We start from the raw sequence: 9690 nt of genomic DNA, 5'->3' as shown, positions 1-9690 counted from the left end.
GCTAATAGATGTAGAATTTAGGATCCAGATCCATGCATATTTAATTTAATTTCATGTCTTACCTAAAGCGACTACTGAAGGAAAGATTATTTGAAAAGTATGGAAGACAGCCTCAGCAATTGTTGGTGAATTAAATTTATAAGATGAAGGAAAAATATGGCATTGATCCAAAAATTTTTGTAAAAAGAATGGGGGATACAGATGTCAGATGAGAAGTAAATTTTATCCAGCACCTTATGAATCTTCTGTAGGCAAAAGTTTAAATAGACAAGAGATTTGATTCCACAATTCTAATTTTACAGTATAAAACACAGTATGCAATATAGCTATGAATAAAGATTTAGGAAATTTCTTGCATTTCAGTATATATTGTGATGAACACTACCAAAAAAGAAAATATCTCCAAAATACAACAGAAAAGGGATGAAATCAACAAGAACTAGTACTGTTCAATGTATCCTTTTCTTTTTCAAAATAGAATGCTTTCATCAGAAAAGATCCATTTTTTCCTACCATGCTGTGTGAATCTTTTCACAGTCCTTTATAAATTCAAAGAAGCATAAAAAAAAAAACTAGGAAATAATACAGCTTAAATTACATCCTTTTGAGTTTGAAAGTCCTTCCCATTGAGCTATAGATTTTTAAACATCTATTAGAGCAGATACAAAATATTATATCAAATATTAACAGTTTTACTCCAACAATCTTTCAATTATTGGATTGTCATCTCATACTTTATGGAAATAAATATGTTTAAAATCTATTTTAAAAATTAAAGTAACTTGCTTATAAACACCATTGGAAGCAAATCATTTCAATGCAGCATTTATAAATAAAAAGTAAGGTTAGTAAACACTGTGAGTGTGCGTGAAACATTAGGGAATTTCCTGTAGAAACAAATAAGAGATTGATCTAAGCGTCAAAAATAATCTGAAGTTGAAAAGATGTCAAAGTACTCTTCCCTTAACTGCATTTCCTTTCTCCAAGCTTACATGTAATAGGGTTCCAATGGAACCTAAAGTGAAACCAAGAAAATCTGCAGTTTATGTGTTCCTAAGCATTTTTAAGGGAAAAAGAAAAGGATTCAACTCAAAATCAAAAGTCTAATACTCACTCTGAAATTACCACAAAAGTATATGCTGAAATTATCTTCATGTCTAATTATTTCAAAGCATTTGCATTTGAAAAATGGGAAATAAATCACATAGACATCAAGGATTGTTCTGAATTCACATTTATCAGAAATGTTTTAATAATGACCCTGACAACCAGACTGTACTGAACCAAAACTGAAACACAAATCAAAGTCATCCTTCTAAGCATCAAACTAAAATACCTTATTTTGTGTATATTATATATAATTTACATTTGTTATACAATATTTATATTTTATGTTTCTTGATACAATATACATCAATTATGCTAAACCTTCTGTATTCTGAGCAATTCTGCTCACTCAGTGGACATCTGTCGCTATATGGAGATATCTTTCATTGACACATCTGGTGGGGGTAAGACACTATTGATATCTGCTGGGCAGAAGCAAATGATGCTTTTAAATATTCTACAATGCACAGGACAGCCACTAAAGATAAAATATTATCTTGGGCACAATGTCAATAATGCCAAATTAGAAACTTCTGATATATATTATATATTGAATATTTAATATAAATTTATATATGCCATGTATTTATTAAATTTATAATAAAATATATAATAAACTGTATGGGGCTTTACTAAGATTCTACATTTCATTTTATCTAGGGGTTTTGGAACCTCTCTATTTGCATATTACAGACTGAGAACATAGGAAAATGAAGAAAGAGACCTTTGTTTTTCTCCACCATAAAACCTGATCTGGTTTAACTGGAACTTAAGCTAGATGACTGCTTTTAGTGGGAGTCAAGCAGTCCAGACAAAATCTTGCAGTTCTTAGATTATAAAGATCTAATGGACTCGATAAGTAATTGAAAATGAGGATGAACAAAATATTGGAAATATTGTGAGGAATGGTCAACATATATTAAAAATCAAAATGGTAAAAATTCAGGTTAGAGAGGTTGATGATAAGAAAGGCAGAAAAATAGGGGAAATAGAGGAGGAACCATGAGAAAGGTATAAGGTAATGACATAAAGAAAAATAATAAAAATAACTTTTGTCTTTGAGATCTGGCATTTTTGGAGAGGAAGTAATCACTGTGAATATTTGTATATTTGAAATAACCTTGGGGCATAAATAAATAATATCAAATAATTAGAATTTGTGTAGCTATGCCATTATTGAATCAATAGTCATAAACAAATGCTGTTTAGCACCCTTCTAAAGATTATAGGCATGAGCCACCATACGAGACACAGGTTGTCATTTTGAAATATCAGTTTATATGTGATATGTGAATAGAATTCCATTATAGTAACTGATTGACAAACTAATTTCGTCAATAGGATGTCCACAACAACACTGTCTACTGTGTTACTGTATCTTATATTGGGCTATTTTTATAAAAATGGGAACAATAGAACTACTCAAATAATCCAGGTAATTAGCAATACTTCTTAATAGGTTGTGAATAAAGAAAGGTATTTTCACCTACTAATAAAAATTGAAACTATAGAAGTTGAATAAAATAGGTTTACAATATTAAAGTGAACATTTCCATTGCATTTTTATAATGGTAACAGGTAAAATTATTCAACGTAATACAAGCGGCATTTAGACTTTTTACGTGAATTTTTATAATGTTAGAATGTAAAGCATGGTACAGTCAATCTGTAGGCCTGTGAATATAGACCACAGCTTACAGTTTATACTATTTTCACCACTGATAAGCTAAGGGTAAGCAGCTACAAAGAATAAATACTAGGATGAAATAACATTTCCTATTGTTCTTTCTTCTCTTGAAGAGCTTAAAACAGGGTAATCATAGGCTAGTTATATTTCCAGCTGGATGATTCTACCCACCTGGGTAGGATGGCAACCTGTCAATATTGTCTGATTCTTTGGGATTTAATTTTAAAGAAAAAGAGAGCGAGTTTCACTAAGCTTTCTTCTACCATATTGCGGGATAGATAGTAGAGAGTACTGAGGCATACCTGAGGTTTCAACCAAGGGGATGACTAGGGTGGAAGGGAATGAAAGTAATATGACTCCATGGAAAATTTTCCTGTGTGAGAAATATTACCTGTACATTTTTATTATGACATATATCATAATGTTTTGAATATAGTAACCACATAATTATTACTAACTAGCTCAGAAAACAGAATGTTTTAATTACTGTTTAGAAACAACTCAACACCAGAAGCCCTTTCTTTCTGTATTCCCATTCAAGTCACACAAAGTTTTACATTGTCCTGAATTATATGTTAAGTGTATTCTTCTCTTTCTTACATTTTAAACACTGATGTTTGTGTTGTTAAAATATATGTCACATATGTTTGTTTTAGAACGTTATATAAATGAACACTTATGGCATTTAGTTTTTGGACTTGATATGTTTGTTCAATATTATGTAAAGAGACAAATCCATGTTCAATCATACTTTCATTTTCTGAACTAAATAGTATTCCATTCCAACATAATATATTTAATGATTCTGCTATGAATAAACATGATACATTAGTATGTAGTGCTAAGAGTTCTTAAATGAATATGCTAAGGAGAATCATTTCTGAATGTAGGATAATGGCATGTTTAAGTTTACCGTTAATAACATTTTGATTTCCAAGGATTTTTCTTTCTCTTTTACAAAGTGATTGAGAGTGTCTATTACTGCTTTACCTCACTATCATGTGATACCATTAGACCTGTATTTTTTTTTTCACTGTTTTAGATTATGTAATGGAGTTTCACTGACTTTACTTAAATTTCTCTATTACTGATTTAAGTTGAACTTATATTTATTTGGTTATATCAGATGTAAAAGGGCCTATTCATACTATTTGTACACTTTTAAAGATGGGAGTTGTCTTTCTTTTTGTTTGTAGGATATTTTATTTTATTCTCAATTATCTTTTGATCATATTTGATGCAAATGTCTTCTTCCTGATTATAGCTTGAAATTTTATTTTCTTTGATTCATATAGTCTTAACTTTAATGTATAATTATGAATACATAAAATTACTATGTTTAAATGACCAGGTTTGTATATATTATAAATATAGTCAATTTTCATAAGTTGTAGATTTAGTATTTGTGAATTCACTTATTAAAACTTATTTGTAACCCTAAAATTAATACTCATTGTTTCATCATGGTCATTTGCAGACATTTGCAGACCAGTGAAAAATTTGAGATGTTCAGTGTGTACATTCCCACCAGAGTTTGAACTGGGTAACTGTCTGTCTGCCTTCTTGTTCCAACCCATATTGTAAAGAAGTGTTCTGTTCATGTTCTAGTTAGTGGCGATGTTTTTAGTTTTGTGCCTTTTGTTGGTGATTTCTCTAACATGGCCCCAAACATAAATCCGAAGTGATGTCTAGTGTTCCCAAAGGCAAGAAAGCTGTGTGTGCCTTATGGAGAAAATATGTTACATAAGCTTGGTTTAGGCAAGATAAGCTGTTGGTCATGAGTTTACTGTTAATAAATCAACAATATATATATATTAGATAAGGTTTCTTTAAAGAGAAACATACATAGGTTAGGTATTAATCAGTTGAGAAAAGCTTTGTGATCAGAGGCTCACAGAAAACTAACTCTGTATTTCTCCTAAGAGCACTGGCTCAATGTTTGCTAATCCAACATTCATGGCAACTTTATAGAAGGTAAATATAACAAATAATGAGAATAGACTATCTCCCTCTCTTTCTCTCTCTCTCTCCTTCCATGTGTGTGTGTGCGTGTGTGTGTGTGTGTGTGTGTGATATAAGCAGATGCTGGTGCCATGCCTCTTGTATGGCCTGCATAACTGTGAGAAAAACAAACCTCTCTTCTTTATAAAAGTGTATGTGTGTGATATATGTGAGAGAGAGAGATATATATATGTTATATATATGTCTGTGTATGTGATGTATCACAAATATATATCACACACAGACAGATATTTTCATTTGCATATACTTGTATATACATATGCAGAAAAACAAAGCAAACACAATGGGATCTTTGGACCTGCTTAGCTGGCCAATAGAAAGTTGTCTATATTTTCTACATTTGTATTCCATTTACAGCATAACAGTGAGTAGCAGCACACTGGTTAGTAAAATCAATTTCAGAATATTTAGATCACAATATTTCTGGAAATGATGATCTTTGTTGTGACTTTTTAAGCATGAACATCCCTGCACTCTCAGGCTAGCAATTGTTATTATTATAAAAACTACTAATTGTTTTGAGAAAATTGTATTCAGGATCACATTTAGAAGTATATCAGCTCTTGCTAATATCATGTCTAAAAACACCGAAAGAAATCACCTTCTAATATATGGTACATGAAAACTACTTACCATAAACTTTTTTTTCATTTATCAAAGTCATGTCCTTTTCTAGGTGCAAGCACCTGGCAGTATTGTTTCCCCGGAGGCATACAAGCAGAACAGCATCTGAAACCAGATGAAAATTAAAGGTACTTATCCAAGTGGAAAATACGGCAAGCGTGTACATTATTTACTACACCTATTAGTTCTTGACTCAACAAATATGGTAAAATGTTTTTAAATGTAGAGGGCTATAGAAGCCATGTACAGACACATAAATCCAAACGGAAACCTTATAAGACTGATCTGCATAATTTAGCCAAAAATAGTTATTTTATTTGAAATATCACTGACTAAATAAAACAGAAGTTGCAGTTGTTTCATTTTTCTGTAAATCATAGTTTTTTTTTGTTTGAATATACTAAATATATAGTGAATGAGGAAATCCTCCTTTAAGTATTCATTGTTTTGTTGTTGTTGTTTTCTCATATAAAACATTCAATTAGACAATTCAGATGAGGAAACTGATTGTTAGAAGGAGTTTGATCTAATCATCTTCTACAGTGGAAAGTGTAGTGCTGAAATTAATAATTATTTCTGCCAGAATACACAATTTTCATTCATCTCACTAAATCAGGATATCTGATAATTGATTGAAATGCAAGATTTATAGTATATTACTTTAGCTTTCCTAATAAAGCAAGTTAGTCTCAAATTAAATATATTTGATAAAGTATTGCAAAAATTTCATCTTGTGGCACTTTAATTTTCAAAACATAATATTCTTTCAGTGAAGGGAATGTTAGCATAAGATTTAATACTAGCATTCACTTATTTAAATTTAGCTAATCAGATATATTCAATCAAGTTACATATGAATACTTAATTAAAATTATTTTGATTAACATTCTGGCTTACAGGAGATGAACGTTTATATATTGCGTTTATGCAAACGCAAAATGATTATGTTCATATCTTCAATAACTACTAATTTGTCTATCCAAACCTATTTCACATTGACAACAATTTTTAAGGTAGAAATATCTAAAATTGAAAATATTTGACAATTAATATTTTGGTTATTTTCATATGGGATATTCAGTCATTAAATTACACTTGAGAAGAATAACTAATACTCAGGATTTTTATTATATATTTAATATATACGTGATGAGCAGGAGAAGAGAAAGCTAAGAGAGACAATAAATAAATAAATAATTTTTAAAGATTTTTTCTTTATCTTTTCTTCAATACCCAAAATCTTCTCACACAACCTTGAATTACATTTCTGTAGAAAAGTTTAAGTTCTTAAAATATTTTAACTTTATGATGAATAATAACAAATTCATTTTTTCTGTCTTCCCCACACACATACAGAAACACAAATATATGAAAAAGCCAAAAGTACCCTTGCCATAGTCCATCTGTGCTGTTATAACAAAACCCCATAATCTGGGTAGCTTATAAACAACAGAAATTTATTTTTTATAGTTCTGGAGGCTGGGAAGTCCAAGATCAAGACATCTGCCAATGAAGTGTCTGATGAGGATCCATTTCATGATTCCTAGAAGGCGTCTTCTTGCTGTTTGCTTGTCTAGTGAAAGGGACAAGTTAGTTCTCTGATTCCTCATTCATAAGGATACTAATTCCCTTCATGAGGGTTCCATTTTCATTACCAAATCACCTCCCCCAAATCTCCATCTCCTTTTATCATCACCTTGGGGGTTAGGATTTGAACCCATAAATTTGGTGGGGTCACAAACATTCAGACCAAAGTATTTCTTAATGAGGCACATAACATTTCCTCATTGAAGAGCTGTTTGTTTTTCATGAGAAAATCAGTATTTCCACCGGAAAGAGGCAGTGGCTAGAACATATGCAATAGGTTCAAGGCCAAAAAACAAAAGTATTATTCATGGTCACTGATTGGAGATCCAGTAGTTGGCCTGCATGCATGCATAAAGATCAAGCATTTTATTGTAAATAAATGTATTTTTGATGCTTTGGTAAAACTATCACTTAATAGGAAGGTTGGGTTTTCATGACAATTATTTTATGGTTAGTAATTTTTTATATAACACATAGTATTGGAGGATACTTACGTATTTTCAGTAGAAAAGTCTGTAAAGATTGGATTCCAGCTCATTTCTGCTTTCTTATCTACTGAGGAACACAGAGATGGAAAATAAAAACCTAATAATGAAAAGGAGAGGGTTACCTGGAAGAGCAACAACACAAAGAAGATAAATAAGGCAGGATCGCAAGCAATGGCCTTAGTCGGTAAGCCATACTTTGGTTTGATGAGCTTTCTCCAAAAGTATATGAAGATGCTACTGAGCATGCCAGTTACACTTACCTTCTCCGAGCAGCACATAGGTATCAGTTTCTCACCTGCCAGAACAGATGTCCTCTATGAGGAGTTGTTTTATATACATTCATTTTACTTTACTTTCTCACTAAAACTTGAATTAAATTTTTGTAGAAAAGTTTAAATTCTTAATATATTTTAACTCTATGATGAATAATAGCTTTTTTCTATCTCACAGATACATATACACAAACACATATGTAAAAAGCTAAAAGTAACCTTGCCTTAGTCCACCTGGGCTGCTACAGCAAAACCCCATAATCTGGGTAGCTTATAAACAACAGAAATTTATTTGTTATAGTTCTGGAGTCTGGAAAAGCAGTAGTCAGTTTACTTCTCCAGGTCCTCATTAACACCGTTTTTCTTCATTCTGAGTGACAGGGACAACTAATATTTGTTTTGAAGAATATTTAGCAAGACGGAAAAATCAAATAGAGATCTCCAAACTTTCTAGGTTGTTGTGGGAATTTAATTTTTGGAGACAGTAGTCTCATGTAATATAGGACTTGAGGAAAACTATGCTTTATTTTCTAGAATAACTTGGATACTTCTCTGCTGTCAAAAGAAATGAGCTCTAGGAAATTTTCCCCATCTTGGTGGAAATATTAATGTGTTAAATATCTCTCAGTTGTACCTGGAAACTTGACATTGCTAAAAGTTTATCTTCTAAAGCAAAAGAATTGCATTCCACTGGCATTCACCTGTAATAAATATAAAGTGCACTGAGTATTACCTGGTAAGATGGAGAGTTAGATCTCATGTCCAAATCTCTTCTCATTTAATGTCCTTACATTAATAAATTTGCTGAACAAAGAGATGAAAATTTTATCCAGACTAAAACTTGAAAAGGAATTTCTGATATCCTACAGATTATGAAATAATTTTTCTCTATAATGAAATCTGGAACAAGCTCATAGAGGATACCAGCTTCCAATAAATGACTCGCTGCAAGTGGAGTCCCATGTTCTTATCAGCACATAGAAGAGATTTTGAAGGACTCCCCTATTAATATTTTGAAAATCACAGAGGAGCCCTAACTGAAGGAAAAGTCAATCATCCAAATGATTTGTTTTTTATTTTGACTTGATATCCTGAAAAAAGGCAAATGGTATGAAGACAAGCTTGCTTTATAGCTGAGGACTGAGGTGATGGTATACATAAGGGCATGTGTCTCTACTCTCAGAGAAAAATAGCTTGGGATATGCCACAAAAACAAAGAGCACTGTGGGCCACTCTCCATCAGTTTCTCACCAATGTAGTTGTTTAGCATAGAATAGGAACTACACTGATATCTGTGGTTAATCCGTGATGAAAAATTTAAGTCCTGTAAAAGGGCAAAACCAGCTCATTGCATCAGATGATACATATTTAGAAATGAAGCACACATATGTCTGTGACTTAATATTCAGTCAAATTTTCCCTTCTTTTTCAGGCAACTGATAAGTTAGTTTCACACTGTACTATGTTACCATCCAGGGACATAGTCATATTTAATTTCTCAAGGTGAAGAAAATATGGTGGTAGGCTGATAAATTCAGTAACTATTGTTGAGCAAATTGCAGAGCTTCACAGAATTGTCTTAAAAAGTTAATTTCATCAATCAGAGTAACTAAGGAAAAATTCCTAAGTATAATACAAAAAAAAATTACTGTTTAAATTTACTGTGTAAAGGCTTACAATTACATGGCGTCTGATAGCTCAATACTTACCTGTTTTTTATTTTATTTTAAGAATTACTCTAAGAAGTTATAGATAGCAGATAGATAAAAATTTTTGAGATCAGAGAGTCTTTGAAATAAAATGATCTCAAGGATAGTATCCAATGGGAAATCCAGAATGGAACTATGGAGAATAAACAACAGTGAGAGATGGAGAGGTGGGAGAGAGAGATATGGAGGGGGGA

General features: G+C 31.6%; 1 long non-coding RNA gene across 1 annotated transcript in view; it reads right to left on the bottom strand.

Annotated features, from left to right (window-relative positions):
• Nucleotides 1-6880: 6880 nt before the first annotated feature.
• Nucleotides 6881-9690, bottom strand: part of LOC108289206 — a 3803-nt gene continuing 993 nt past the window's right edge. Inside the window, exon 3 of the long non-coding RNA XR_001819052.1 lies at nucleotides 6881-8488. This is a non-coding gene — a long non-coding RNA (uncharacterized LOC108289206). The remainder of the gene's footprint in view (nucleotides 8489-9690) is intronic.

The sequence above is a fragment of the Cebus imitator genome, unplaced genomic scaffold, assembly GCF_001604975.1.
Source record: "Cebus imitator isolate Cc_AM_T3 unplaced genomic scaffold, Cebus_imitator-1.0 Scaffold395, whole genome shotgun sequence".
Classification (NCBI taxonomy): domain Eukaryota; kingdom Metazoa; phylum Chordata; class Mammalia; order Primates; family Cebidae; genus Cebus; species Cebus imitator.
The sequence above is the reverse complement of the archived record's forward strand: the minus strand, read 5'-3'. Positions and strand labels throughout refer to the sequence as shown.